This window comes from Poecile atricapillus, chromosome 30 (assembly GCF_030490865.1).
Source record: "Poecile atricapillus isolate bPoeAtr1 chromosome 30, bPoeAtr1.hap1, whole genome shotgun sequence".
Taxonomy (NCBI): Eukaryota; Metazoa; Chordata; class Aves; order Passeriformes; family Paridae; genus Poecile; species Poecile atricapillus.
The window spans coordinates 2,447,965-2,462,667 of record NC_081278.1 but is presented as its reverse complement, the minus strand read 5'-3'; the positions used below and the strand labels follow the sequence as shown (position 1 = coordinate 2,462,667).

The window sequence follows — 14,703 nt, the reverse complement described above, 5'->3', positions numbered from 1 at the left end:
AACCTGAACTTCTAAAAATGTGAGACCTGTCGCCTTGGGGTGAGACGTAGCGACCCGGTTTGTGGGTGACACGACGGCTAAACTTACAGGCCTGTCAGGCAAATCACGCGCTAACACCAATGTGGTGGACGGTGAAGAGTGTTTATTTCCGGTGTGCAAGGTTTTATATCACCGAGTTATGATGACGTAATCACCGTGATATTATGGGTAATAGAACATTGGAGAAAGAGGGGCCCTATCTTCACGTACAACGCGAGATCTTCCGATCGGCGTTCCCTGTCTATCCACATCATCTCCCCTCCTCTCCATGAACAGAACTTTATAACAAAATGACTTATGTAATTAACATCAAACCGTGAACTTGTTAGTAACGAACATAAAACGAAACCGCGGTGTGTTAGTACGAACTGTCATGCAAACTCAGGTTAACTGTCTTTGTTCTAAATATAAAATATCTATCTTATCTAAACGGGTTTTTATGAACTGGGCTAACTTATTAAGAAGACAAGGACCAAAAATAAGTACGAACACAACAACGATAACTGGTCCTGCTAACGTAGAAACGAGGGTAATAATCCATGGGGATTGGCTGAACATTGAGTTAAACCGGTTCTGTGAAGAATATTGCCGGCTACGCTGTTCGAATCTCTGTTGTAGCTCTGTTGAAACTCGGGATCAAACCAGGGACCTTTAGATCTTCAATCCAACGCTCTCCCAACTGAGCTATTTCAGCTTTTAAGCTGGCATGTTTTCTCCTCAAAATAAATGCTGTGTTAGTAATTGTAAAAACACTAAAACGTGGTTAAAAGTTAACAAACAAATGAGTTTCCAACCGAAACTTAACGCAACTGTTGGCATTTAACCAACATAATATTAACTGTGTCCAGGTGCACGGTCGGAACCCAACACTTTTCTATTGAAAAAGCATCCTTTAAAACTACTATTGCTGGAACACACCTGGAGACAAGAGCACTGAAGGCGTTACTGTCGTTGTGGCTGTAACAAACTGTGGAGGTGCAACCTGAAGGGGAGAGATTATCTTGCTGTTCAAGGCTGATGGCTTACTGTGAGACTCTTTGAAGCTTTCTGGTGTTGCAAGTTGGCCAACCGAGGCAGAGATGTTTGGTGTTACGGGAGTCTTAGGGAGAGACTGTTGTTGTGTTTGGTCATGCTGTGGGGTCAACCTGAGTTTCTGGAGAAGATCAACACTTGTATGAGATGCATTTGAGATAGTCCCTGTGTTTGCTGTAGTCAAGGGTGCTATGAACTGGCTTTGGCCAGCCATTAGATTCTGTGGAGCGTGGTTCACTTCAGATGGCAGCTGATTGACCAGTGGGGATATGGGCTTGGCAGCTTGCTGCATAACTTGCATTAGACTGTTGCTTTGTTTGAGGCCAGGAAGCATCTGAGCAGGGGCAGCTTCCATTGTCGAGGCTGAATTAAGAACAGGGCTTAAACGAACTGAATAGCTTGAAACGTTTTTCATATCAGGCTGGGAAACCGAAGCTGGAGGTATTATCATAGGTGTTAAACAGTCCTGCTGATTGGCACTGGGTTTAATGCTCGGACTTTCAGATTTCCCCAGGGATTGTTGCACTACTGGTGACTGGTCAAAGGAAAAAGGCAAAAGCAAACTGTGCTGCTCTCTGGCAGATGCATCTGTCTGCAGTTTCACCATTCTCTCTGGATTGGAATATGGAGCTGCAGGCTGTTCCTTTTGGACAGAAGTTCCAAACAGTTCTCCCAAAGTCAGATGCTTCTACCTTGACTGAAATGGCTGCTCCTGCACTTGTAATGAAGGTCTCTGTTCTGAAAGCTCTGTGCTTTCTGGCTTTGGAGGATTTGAATGCTGTTGCATTCCAGAACTTGATATAATACTTAGATCACTAATCTGATTTCGTTCATATTCATCCTTGGCTTTACTAAGCATTTCTAGGATGTCAATGGGCCTGTTTTCACTGCAGCCATAGGTCCTGCTGGGACTTTTTCTGTCCTGGGAAACTTGCTGTGACCTCTGAGCTTCTTGTTCAACTACTTTAGCCATGAGTTTTGCTATTCGATGACAGTCATTCTTGTCATAAAACCAAATACCGTAAATTGACAAGCTGGCATTTCTTTTATACACAAATAAGGTCCCTTCTATGTCGGTTTTCACCCGCTCGTTGTCCTTAGGGCTGAAGCTGTAGAGCGCGACCTGGCCGGTCACGTCGGCGATGCCGGTGATGAAGGGGTCGTGCCGCCGTAGGGTCGCCAGGCTCATCTCCTGCCCCGCTCTGCCCGCCGCCTCCATCTTGCCATTAGACTCCCAATCGCGTATGTCCGCGCGCGTTAGGCACCCTTCGCTCCGCCCCTTGCTCGTGTCCCCGGCGCCATTCCGCAGCGCGTATGGCGGAGGCCTTTCCCCGACATCTCCAGGGCCCGCGGTGTCAGGCGCGCCCCGTGGCTCCGCGGCATCGGTACGCCCCGGTGGCAAAGTGTGTTCCGCGGCCAAACCCGCGTCAGGATCGGGCAGGCGGGATGGTGACTCGGGTCGCCCATCATCATTAGATGACCGGTTAGAATCGGTGGGGCAATCAATAGACGTGGTCTGAGTGGCAGCTCCTACCCCCACCGCGGTGTAACTTTTAAACAGCTTTGAGCTGCCTTCCGAGTTTTCTGTTCCTGAAGCGCTTTCCGTAGCGCTTGCGTAACTCTCGCCCAGCTCCTAAGGCACTTGCTAAACTCAAAGCACAACACGTCATTCCTGAGCGCCTCTGTACACCTAACCCAGCAATCTGGGTGTAATATATCTACGAGATCATCGACAGCGCTCAATTCTAAGAATCTGACAATCACGCGTTCAAACTTCCTTGATTTTTTACAGTCTATACCACGCTGCTTATGCAGCTGCGAATTTACCTTCCCGAGCGACTGCATCCCGGCGGTACGGGAGCGTCCTCCCCGCTGGAGTCGGTCCTGCCGCTCCAGCCATCCCCAGTGTCCGGTGAGACTCCCGAGCTTTGGGCCCCTGGTGTTTCTCCCTTGCTGTGTTCCCGGTGGTCCCTGACCTTGAACTCCACCCTGGTTCTCAAAACCCATCTCCCTGCCTCTGTTCGGGGCTGTCTCTGGATCTGAGTTTGTTCCTGAGCTGGATAAATGGTTTCCTGAGCAGAATCCTGTCTCGTTGGTGTCCCATGCTGGTTCCTGGTAACTGTGGCCTCCCTGGACATGATCCTGCAGCCCCGGAATGCAAGACCCTGCAAACTCAAAACCTGCCCTTGACCCCCCCAAAAATCCCAAAATTCCCTAAAATTCGCCCAAATCTCCCCAGATTCCCTTAATTTCCCTAAAATGGCCTTTTTGTTCCCCTCCGCTGCCTCTGCAGACGGTGTCTTGGGGACACCCCCAGGAATTTGCAGGGGGTCTCTCCTCCCCTGCCACACCCAAAAACCCACTGCTTTTGGAAAAAAATTCCCCAAAATCCCTTTGATTCAAGGGGGAGTTCCCCCATTTTTTATGCATTTTTTGGGGGTTCCCCCCAGATTTTTCAGGTTTTTTTGTCTTTTTTTTGGTTTTGGCATTTTTCAAAATGAACTTTTTTGGGGAGGGGGTTCCTCCAATTTTTTGGGAGGGGTCCCTCAATTTTTTCCTGGGAATTCAACCCCTCCCCTGATATATCCTTTGTCCTCCTCCCCCCAAATGGGGTAGAGAGTATCTTTTCTTTTTCTTTTTTTTTTCTGTTTTTCTTTATTTTTACCTTTTTCCCCTCTTTTTTTTTCTTTTTTCCTCTTTTAATTTATTTGCACTTAATTTGGGGGGCTGAGGGGCAGGAATTTTGGGGAGGGGTCGACTGGGGGGGCTAGAAAAGTTGGGGAGATGCCCATCCCCCCAAAAAACAGGAAAAATCACAGGAATTCTGGTGGTTTCTCCCCATCCCAAGGTGTGAAAAATATGAAATAAAAAATTTACATTCTCAACTTTTCTGGTGATTTTTGGGGAGGGAGTTGCGATTTTGGGGGGGGGGTTGGGGAGGAGTTGCTGGTTTTTTGCGGGGGAGTCTCCCAGGTTTTGGGGTGGAATTTGGGAATTTGGGGGGAATTTGGAGGTTTGGGGGGAAATTTGGGATGTTGGGGAGAAACTTTGAGGGTCCTGGGGGAATTTCGAGGTTTTAGGGCAGAAATTTTAGGATTTTTTTGTAACTTTTGGGTGTAGGGGGAGGAAATTTGGGGTTTTAGGGAGAACTTTGGGTTTCTTAGGGGGAGGATTTGAGGTTTTGGGAAAGAAATTGGGGTTTGGGGGGAAAATTCGGTGGTTTTGGGGGAAATTCTGGGGGGTGGGGAAATTTTGGGGGTTTTGATGAATTCTGGGGTTTTGAGGGGAAATTTGGGTTTGGGAGGAAATTTGGAGTTTTGGGGTGGGATTTTGAGTCTTGGGTGGATTTGGAACTTTGGGGGGAGTATGGGGGTTTGGGGGGTTTTTGGGGTGATTTGTGAGGAATTTTGGTATTTTTAGGGAGGAATTTGGTGGTTTGGGGGGGAAATTCAGGGGTCCTGGAGGGGTTTTGATTTTAGGAAGGGAATTTGGGGAGAATTTTTTGGGTTTTGGGAGAATTTCCATTGATGGGGAGGGGTCCTGATCCCATTGAGAAGGGGCATTTTGGGGAGGCCTGAATTTGGGGAGGGGTCTCAGGGAGGATTCCCCATTTTGGGGTAGGGTTTGGGGTGGATTTAAGGGGGGGTTTCCAGCAATGGGGAGGCATCTCGGGGGTGGGATTTGGGGAGGGGTCTCATCAGAGCACCATCCTGAGCTGGAAGTGGAGGGGATGTTGGGAGTAGAATTTGGGGAGGATCTGGGGGGAGATTTTCCAGCCATAGGGAAGGGTCCCGATCCTGGGGCAGTTCCTGAATTTGGGGAGCAGTCTGGAATTTGGGGGGTCTCATCGGGGCAGCAGGCGGAGCTGGAAGCGGGGCACGATGTTGGCGAAGCCGCTCTCCAGGGGGGCCGTGGGCAGCTCCTCGGGGGGTGCTGGGGGTTGCGGCTGCAGGCGCTGCAGCAGCGAGGTCAGGAACAGGAACAGCTCTGCCCGCGCCAGCGCCTCCCCCAGGCACAGCCACTGCCCTGTGGGGAGGGGGCGTCAGCACCGCCCCACCCCAAAGGGTCGGGGGTCCCAAAAAGGCTGCGGGTCTCCAGAGGGGCTGGGGGTCCCAAAGGGATGGGCGTCTCTAGAGGGGCTGCGGGTCCCAAAAGCGGCTAGGAGTCCCAAAATGGGGCTGAGAGTCCCAAAAGGGGCTGGGGGTTTCAGGGGTTGGGTATTCCAAAAGGGCCTAGGGAATTCCAAAGGGTCTGGGGACTTTGGGGGCTATGGGATCCCAAAAGGGTCTGGGGTCCCAAAAGGGTCTGGGCTACCCCAAAAAGGGTCTGGGGGCTCCCTAAAGGGTCTGGGAGCTTTGGGATAGGGGTCCAAAAATGGTCTGGGGGTTTCAGGGGTGGGGGTCCCAAATGGGTCTGAGGTCCCCACCCCGAGGAATTTTGGGATTCAAAAAGAACGTAGGGCCCCACCGCAAAGGAATTTGGGGATTTTGGGATTCCAGAAGGATTTAGGACCCCACCCCAAGAATTTATGGGATTTTTGGGGTGCCCACTGGCCGAGAAGGGCACAAAGGCCTCGTTGCGCTGGAACTGACCTGCTCATCCAGGAACTTCCCAGGTTCAAATTTTGGGAATTTTTGAAGGATTTGGGGTTGTATAGGACTGAGCTCAGCAGGGGGTAAATGTCTGTGTCCTGAGGGGTCAGGTGTGGGGCCAGAAGGGTCATTTGGGGTCAGGTATGGGGTCAGAGTGGTCCTTTAGAGTAATTTGGGGTTATTTGTGGTAATTTGGGGTCATTTGAGTCATTTGGGGTTACTAGGGTATAAGAGACAATCTGAAGTTTCCCTCATCTGCCTCACAACCATTGCAAGAACAGAGACCAAGACCCTGAAGACCCCAAGGGACTTTGTGCAGGGGTTCTGGCCTGGTTGAGGTGGAAGCTTGCCAGGTGATGGTTTGCAGGTGTGCTTTTTGTGCTGTCAAGGTACACTGCCTTCATTCCTGCTGCTGAGCAGGGACTTGTAAGGAGCGGCCTGTTCTGTACCTTACACCTGCTTCCCAGAGCAAGGGGTCTCATCAAAATAGCCGAGGAATTTCCGCACCTCTTGGCCAGCTGCCCCTTGCTTTGAAACAGACTGTAAAAATGACTTTTCCAAGTTACTTTCTTCGAGAGAGATCTCCCCATGGAAGAAGACACCGGTGACCCTGTCTCGTCTGTTGGTAGCTATAACCCCCCCTTTTCTCTCTTTGCATTTTGCCTCTTTATCCCTCTCTCCCTCTCTCTCTCCCTATCCTCTATCGCATAACCCTTGTTGCTGGCACTAAAATAAAGATGCATTACTGCTGTTGTGATTTAAACTGAAATCCCTTGGTGTCCTTTTTGCACTCTGAGATCAAACGAACCTCTCACGACTTCCACTTGTGTTAGCGGATCGTGACACTCGGGAGCGGGGTGACCCAAGGTGCGGCTTAGAGCAAATGCTCCACGGCACAAGGATATTGGTAGGCGCACGGTGGAGACAAGGATGAGGAGGAGACCTCCAGTATGGGTTCCAAAGGCTTTTACTCGGCAAAAATATATACTCTGCTCAGTTTTGGGAGCTTGTCTTACAGCAGCTATAGAAACTTGCTTTAAGCAAAAAGGTGAGGAAAGAACTAGAACGGACTCCTTTCAAAACCTAGTTGAAATTTTGCAAAAACAATTAGATGAAGAAAGGAATGAGATCCATCTTTTGCCAGTGGCCCGAAGAGAGCAATGGGTTAAAAATTCAAAGAATACTTACCAAAGAAACAGTGGAGAGGGAAACCCCTCTCATTAATCAAATTTAGCCTCAAAAAGAACTGATGAAAAATTGTGGGGAGCGCTGCTGTCCTAGCTTGAAACCTTTAATTAAAACAGAATATAATCATATCAATGATGAAGATCTTGATTCGCATACAACCACTAAAGAAATCCCTTACACTGCTACTGAATTGGCTAAACTGAAAAGAGAGTACGGGCGTCTCCCTCACGAGTCAGAGACAGAATACATACTGCATCTCTCACTGGAGGAGATCAGATTTGACTGACACAACAAGAAGCCAGTGCGTACTGGGGACATGGGGTCTTCTCAACAGCAGGAGACAGATGTAACCCGTGGTCCCTAACTCAGCACGCAGCTTATTGGGCAGCAGGGCTTAATCCATTGCAAAGGGGAGACCCTGTAGCTATAGTTGGTACTCCTGACCAACTACTGGCAGACATGCACAAAGCTGCCTGCTTGCAAATGATACATGACAGAAAATTAACTATTGGTTATGAATCACCAATGCAATTACCTATGAAATGATGACCCCTTTAATTCGAGGCCTTCCAGAATCACATAAACCTACAGCAATTCTCCTTCAAAAAACCATAGCAGCTATAACTCCTGTTGTTGGCACTAAAATAAAAGTGCACTATTGCTGTGATTGAAACTGAAATCCCTTTATGTCCTTTTGCACTGTGAGATCAAACGAATCTCTCATGACTCCCGCCTGTGTTAGCGGATCATGACAGAGTCCTCAGCAATGCAGGCAGCAACACAGGCAGGAGGACACAGATGGCACTTCCTGGCTGGGACAGGGCTTGTGGCTTCAGCAGAACCACCAAAGGCCAAGGGGCTTCTGGCCATCTTTCCTGCACCACTGCATGCCTGGGCAGCTGGCAGAGCACAAGCACCCTTTTCCCCCTCTTCCCCTATGCCCCACACACCCTGGGCAGCAAAAGAAAGCTCCTGGGAGTCTGTCTATTATAACATATCCTATATTATTTATATACTAAAGCAAAACAAAAACGAAAAGAACAATCTTGAACGAAAAAAAGTCCCTGCTGGCTGCTCATGTGGCTCCAGCAGACAGAGCCTCCCAGATCAGCTCTCTGCAGAGCTCCAGCAGGACAGCCAGCTGAGGCCAGACAGACGAGGCCGTGACCTCCATGCCCTGCGGAGCTGATCTCGCAGCCTCTGGAATGTGGAGATCGGAGCATGGTCTCCTGCCCTGAGAAGGCACAATGTCTGAAGTGCCAGGCTTCCAACTTCCAGGCTGCTGTCATATGCTGTGTCTTCAAGGGCTGGAAGAGAGACAAACAGAGCCACGGTCAGATCCCAGACCTGCGGGGGCCCAGCAAGAGCCCCATGCCAGGGCCATCCCAGCCGGCTCTTGCCATGGCCAGCAGGGAACAGGGACCAAGGGGACCAGCCCGAAGCTGCTGGCCACGAATGCCCCACATGCCCCTGAAATCTCGGTGTGCACTGCCCACGCCACCCCTCACCCACACAGGGAGCAGAGCCCTCCACAGCCAGGCCACGGCTTGCAGCTCTCCCCGACAGCCCTGCTGACAGTCTGCTGCCCTCACTCACCCTCACAAATGAGCAGCATCTCTTTCTTCTTCTCCCTCAGGTGCTCCCCGGCCATCCCTGGGAACACAGAGCCTGTCAGGGCCCCAGCAGCACAGCTCCCTGCCAGCGGCGCTGCCAGCCCTGGGGCCACACGCCCTCCCGCCCCGGCAGGGCTCAGCCCGGGCCCTTGCCGCATCCTGACTCAGCCCAAGGGCACGGCTGCCAGAGGCCGGCAGCAGCCCCGAGGGCAGCCGGGACCCCAGGACACCGGGCCCGGGTGCCGCTGCCGGGGCAGCAGCCGGGGCTGGGGCCGAGCTGCGGCGGGGCGGGGAGGGAGCCCGGGCTCGTGGCTCACCCATGAACCTGATGGCCGCCGCTCGCAGGGACTCCTGTGGGCTCTGCAGGTACAGCAGGGCCCGGCGCAGGTCCTCAACCGCTCGGTTCCTGTCCTGTGCCAGCTGCAGAGAGCGGCAGGAGGGAAGGGTTGGTGCGGGCTCTGCCCCTCGGCCGGGCACTGCCTGCGGCCAGCTCCGGCCTCCCGTGCCCGCCCAGCCCTGAGGCCCGGCCAGCAGCCGCTGGCGCCGGGCCCTGGAGGGGGCAGAGGGCCGGCTGCTGCCCGGGGAGCTGCGGTGCCGACCCGTCCCGCAGCCCCAGTGGCTCGGGGCTCCATCGATACCCGGCTCGTGGCCACAGGAGCCTGGAGAAGAAGCCGTGCTGCTCCCGGGTGCAGCAGTGGGCAGGGGCGCAGCTGCCAGCCCCACACACTGGGCACCAGGGACAGGGGGCTTCTCTAGGCTGAGGCTGGGCCATCCAGGCCGTCCTTACCAGGCCTTCGCTGAACTTCCAGAGTTTCTTATCCAGCTGAAGCATCTGTTCAATATCCCTCCTCTTCAGGAATCTGGCTGAAGAATGCAGTGTTTCCTGGGACACCTGGAGAGCAGCAGAGACCCGGAGATGGCCCCACAAGCCCAGGCACAGGACCCGCATTTGTGTGCCAAGGCCTGGAGGTGCCAGGGCAGGAGGCAGCCGAGCCCTCTCCCAGGGTGCCACCAGCAGCCCAGGTGTCCTCACCTCTGCCACATGCTGGTTCTGGTCATGGCAGTGGAAGAAGAGTGGGAGCAGGCTCTGGCGCACATATGACTTCAGGGCCTTTCTTCCCTCTTCCATTAATAAATCTATCATCTTTTGAAATACAAACATGGAGCACAGCTGCACCTGGCTATCATCCTGTATGAAAGGAAGGAAAATAGACTTCAGTACTGCTTGCTTCGGGCCCCCTTCGGACTGGCCTGCAAATGCACAGGGCACAAAGTGTCTGGGCAGCACCCAGTGGCCGTGGCTGAGGGCACAGAACCTTACATTGTCAAACAGTGGCAGGAGCACCTCAGCCAGCTGCCAGGCAATGGGGATGGCTATCGGGGCACTATTATACAGGAACAAATACTTGAGAAGAACCATGGTCATCCTGACCACGTCACTATCATTTTCCTGCAGGAGCTCCAGCAGGTTTTCAGTCAGGCTCCACATTTTCTTGGCCTGTGGGGAAGAGAAGTCTGTGAAACCCCACCCTGCTGCTGCAGGTTGATCCTAAAGCACTCGGGCAGCTGAGCCAGGAGGCAGGAAAGCTGGGAGCAGCTGCCTCAATGTCTGAAACTCAGCTAAGCTCAAGGACTGCATTTGCCATCCCTACGCTGCCCACATGGATTCAGCCACTGTCCCCTTCTCACCATCAGGGGATTCTTGCCAAGCACTAGGAGTCCTCTGAGTGCCAAGCGTTGCCTCTCCTTGCACTCGCTCTGCAGATGGTTTGACATGATGTCCAGGATGCTGTCACTGCATTCAGTCAAGTCCAGGCACTCCAGGACCTGAAAGGCACAGGGCAGTGACAGGGGAGCTGGCTGGCAGGAGGCCAGAACCACACAGAGCTGGGCCCTGGCAGCAGCACAGAGCACAGGCGGTGAAATCCCAGGCAGCTGCAGCTGTGAGAGGGCAGAGAGCTGGAAAGTAGCTGGCCTTCAGGCTCACCTCTACAAGGAATGCCAGGGCAGCAAAATCCCAGAATGGCATCTCTTTACTGAGCAGGCTGAGCAGGTAGAATGCTACCCCGGAACACAAGTGTACGGATGAAGAGCACATTTCTCTGAAAGGAAGAAAGAGGAAGCAAAACTCTGAGCCAGCAGCTGTAAAGCTCTCCCAGGAATGACTCACAGAGGGCTGATCTTTCCCCACCAGCCTGCAAGGGGACATGGGCCCTTGGGGCGGTGGCTGCTCCTGGTCACCCTCCTCTCCCAGCCTTTTGAAGTCTCCTTGGTTGTTCCTTGGTGACGAGTCCCTTGGGCCCACAACCACTGGGATGGTGTGGGGCACCCGGACACACAGGGCACAAATGCCAGAGGCAGTGGGAAGAAGGGGGTCTCACCTGGCCAGCAGACCCACGGCATAGTGGTGGGTGTCAGCACAGAGCAGCGTGTCCCAGCCACACTTGCGTTCCACTTCCAGAACCACATGCTCACACTGGAGAAGGCAGAGCAGGGACTTCAGGGTCTGCACTGCAAACCTGTGTGCACAGCAAGGCCCACGTCATGCTGGGAGCACTGGCTCCTTCCATGGGGACACGGCAGGGACAGGAGGAGTGGGATGGAGCACCTGCTGGGGCTGGTGGCAAGGCCGTGTTGCTCCTGGCATCCCGTCCAGAAGGTATCAACTTCCTCTGGCATATCCAAAGTGCTGAAGAACACTTGGAAGAGCAGATGCACAAAGAGGCAGGGGAAATACACATTCACTACACGTGGGACACAGGGCACCTGAAGGAACTTCCACATCACCACAGTTGCCTGCAGAGGACAAAGCACCCTGAGACAGCGCTCAGTGCCGAGGTGTGTCTGTGGCAGGGCCTGAGCGTGGCAGGGAGAGGCTGGGGGAGACACAGGGGGAGCATCGGGCCTGGTGGGCCTGAAGCTGCCCCTAGGCCAGGTTTCAGCCTGGTGCCTGAGGCAGGGAGATGCAGTGGGGGAAGGAGGAAACAGAGCTGCTGAAGACATGGCTGGCCATGGGGTGAGCAAAGGCCAGGTGCAGAAACTCACAGCCAGGGCAAAGACACCCATGTTGTCCCCATCGGAGGTGCACGTGCTGTGCTCTGGCCAGTTCCCCAGCACATCGAGGAGTATCTGCAGCACTGGCTCCACAGTCCTGCTCGAGCACATGACCGTCTTCCACATGGTCATAGCAGCTCTGTGGGGTGACATCTCTGTCTCACGGGGGTCTCAAACACATCCCCATGGCCTGGGCAGCAGTGGGGAGCTGATCTGGCTGCCAGCTCTGCCTCTGCCCACTGCCCCTCGCCAGCAGCAGCAGCACCCAGGCAGCCCAGCCCTGTGGGGACAGGGCCCTGAGGGCCATGGCATGGCAGCAAGCTCAGGGGCTGATGTAGCAGGGCTGGGAAAGGGAGCAGCCAGAGGCCACTGGAACTCTCTGTTGGTCAGACACCTGGGCCAGGCTGTACAGGGTGATGGGCTGAGGAGCCCTGAGCCCTTTGGGCACGTGGGCCCCATACCTGTCACACGTTGGGGCCACACGCAGGAGAGCAATGACCACATCAGCGGGCTGTGCCTCAGTCAGATCCAGCAGGGTCCTGTTCAGCCTGTGCTCAGCAGACTCATTGGCCATGAGCCACTGGTGGATGTACCTCACCATGGCAGGCACCTGGAGAAGACACAGGGAGACTTGGAAAGCTGCCAGAGGGAGTCAGGAATGTCCCCAGTTTCCCTTCTCACCACGCTGCAATGGCCTCAAAGGCTTACAGTGATCAGCAGGTGTGGCTTGGGAGGCCAAGCGATCCCTGGAGGATCAAACCCTGGCCACAGGCTGCTTACTTGCTCTGGAATGGAAACACCCTCCTCCAAAATCAATTCAAGCATGGCAGCACTGGTGTCGGTGGTGTAGACGTCACTGTTTTCCATGGACCCAGTGCCCATGACGCTGGTCTCTTCCTGCCAAGTGCACTTGATGAATTTGTAAGTCGGGCAGGAGAAGGAAGGGTGGGAAGAGAGGAATATTGCATGGAGTGCTCCAAGCATGGTGCTGGGCTGAGCAGTGCCAGCAGGCCCAGCCCAGGTGGGGATGGCTGCAGGTACCTGCGCTGTTCTGCGGATGAGGCCACAGGCGGGGTCCTGCTCTTGAGTCTGGTCCATGGCTGCATCTGGCAAAGAGCAGCCAGAGCTGAGAGGCTGCGGGAGAGGCCGGAGAACACAGCCCAGCCCTGCACTCCCCAGGCAGGGACAGCCCTGGGATGCCTCAGGGGATGGAGTGTGGCCACTGCTGGTGGGGTAACCCCTGGCTTTCTTCCATCCTTTCTGTGGGCACGTCCCCAAGGGATGGGAAGGGGCGGGAGGGAACGGAAAGGGACAAGACATGATGGGATGGGATGTGGCCAAGCTGGCCACAGGCAGAGCCCTGATGCCCAGCTCTGCCACTCACCCTCCTGCAGTGGCTCAAAGTGCTGCACCTCTTCAGTGTCCTGTGCTGGGGTAGCTCCAGGGCCTTCCTCTTCCTCCTCCTCGACCCAGGCCAACTTGGGCACTCTTGGGGGTCGCTGTTCCATGGCAGTGACTGGTTTATGGCTGCTTGCAGGAGAGATGCCTCAGAAAAGCTCCTGCTGTCGTGCCTAGAAGGCACCTGCAAGACTGAAGTCAGTCCTGGCAAGACTGCAGGACAGCAAATCCTGCACTTGGGTCTTGAGGGCTCCTGCCACAAGGACAGGAGGCTCCTCGTCAAGGATTGTGGTCTGATCTCAAGGGCAGTGACTGCAGGGATGGGCGATGGCTCGGAAAAGCTCCGGGTCACCAAGTCCCACGGTCTGCCCTCGAGGGCACCTGCAGAAGAGAAGCCTCAGCAAGGCCACGGGTCAGCAAGTGCTGTGGTCTGGCCTCGAGGTCACCTGCAGGAATAACTGCTCAGAAAAGCTCCGGGTCAGACACAAACGAGTGTGCTGTGCGGGGGCTCCTCACAGCACCGCTCTGGCGCGTCCTGTCCCGTCGCGTGCACCGAGCACTGTGGCGCGGTCCTGTCACTGCCAGCTCCTATGTCACCACATGTCACAAAGGGCCCTTTGACACCCTGTCCATTTCCATCCCATGGTGACCATATGTCACAAAGGGCCCTTGCACACACTGCCACCTGCCCTGGTTCCCCCCGCCCCCATCCCCCCCAAAGTGGCCCAGGTTGGAAGGAATCCCTTGCCCAAAGTGTCTAAGACAGCCTGACCAGATCTTTAGGAACGCCTCAAACCATCAGCAAACGCTGCCCTGCTCTGCAGGCTCGGGGCAGCAGAAGAAGCCCCCAGGGCTGCCGACGCAGCCGCAGCAGGAAGGGCACGGGGCCTTGCACAGAAGCTGGCACAGCCTCCTTTGGACACGTCCCTGCTGGTGGCCATCCTAAACTCGCAGGTGTGACACAGACAAGGAACGTGTGGGCCAGGGCACGAATGCTGCTCTGAGCCCTGGGGCCCAGCCAGCACTGAAATCAGCAGGTGTGGCAGAGTCCCCACCGACACAGACCTGCCACCCCACCCCAGCCCTGGCAGTGCTGGTGCCCATCTCCTGCCCCAGAGACCTGTGCCCCTGGGGGCCTTCTGTGCCAGAGGGCAGCCAAAGCCCATGTGCATTGGGGACTGTGCTCCTTCCTGCAGGGGTCTTGGCTGGAGCTCCTGTAGCAACTGCTGACAACTCTTGCTATCTGTCAGATGATGTTGCTCATTCATGGAATGAGGTTTTCCATGGAAGTGTTACTATGGGGTTAAATTAGTTTTGGAAAATGTTTCTTAAAATCTTGTAGAGGTAGGCCTCAAGAATGCTTGGTATTAGGGATGGTCTAGCAAGCTGAAATTTTTACGGTAAAGGGAGTTGGTACTTGGGGTCTCCAAGATACCCACCCAGAGATAAGATTTGTACATGTTCGTACAAGGATGAGCTAACTCTCATGAAGCAATATCGATAAAGTGAATGAAGATTTATTAATGAAGCAATATTGATAAGGTTGTTATAGTGATTACTGCTACAGCTGAAATTGTATAAATATATGCACTTTGGACAGAGACGATGGAGCTAGATTTGGGTTGCTGATACCTCTAGGTCCCGCATGCTTCAATAAAGCACCTGCATATAATCAGTTTGTGATTATGTGTGTTCCTGAACGCTAACAGAAGGGGTTTGCAGTAGCACAAAAACACCATCAGCTGCTGAGTTTCCTAGGATGGTTAGATTGTACGGAGGCACTGTCA

The 14,703-nt window shown here is 54.0% G+C and overlaps 1 non-coding gene and 1 pseudogene across 1 annotated transcript; both read right to left on the bottom strand.

The window, feature by feature from the left end:
• Nucleotides 1–660: 660 nt before the first annotated feature.
• TRNAF-GAA (transfer RNA phenylalanine (anticodon GAA)) lies at nucleotides 661–733 on the bottom strand. Its single transcript has one exon. It is a non-coding gene; the product is annotated as a tRNA-Phe (tRNA).
• A 207-nt stretch (nucleotides 734–940) lies between these two features.
• Nucleotides 941–2,290, bottom strand: LOC131589893 (mRNA-decapping enzyme 1A-like; annotated as a pseudogene).
• Between the last annotated feature and the right edge of the window lie 12,413 nt (nucleotides 2,291–14,703).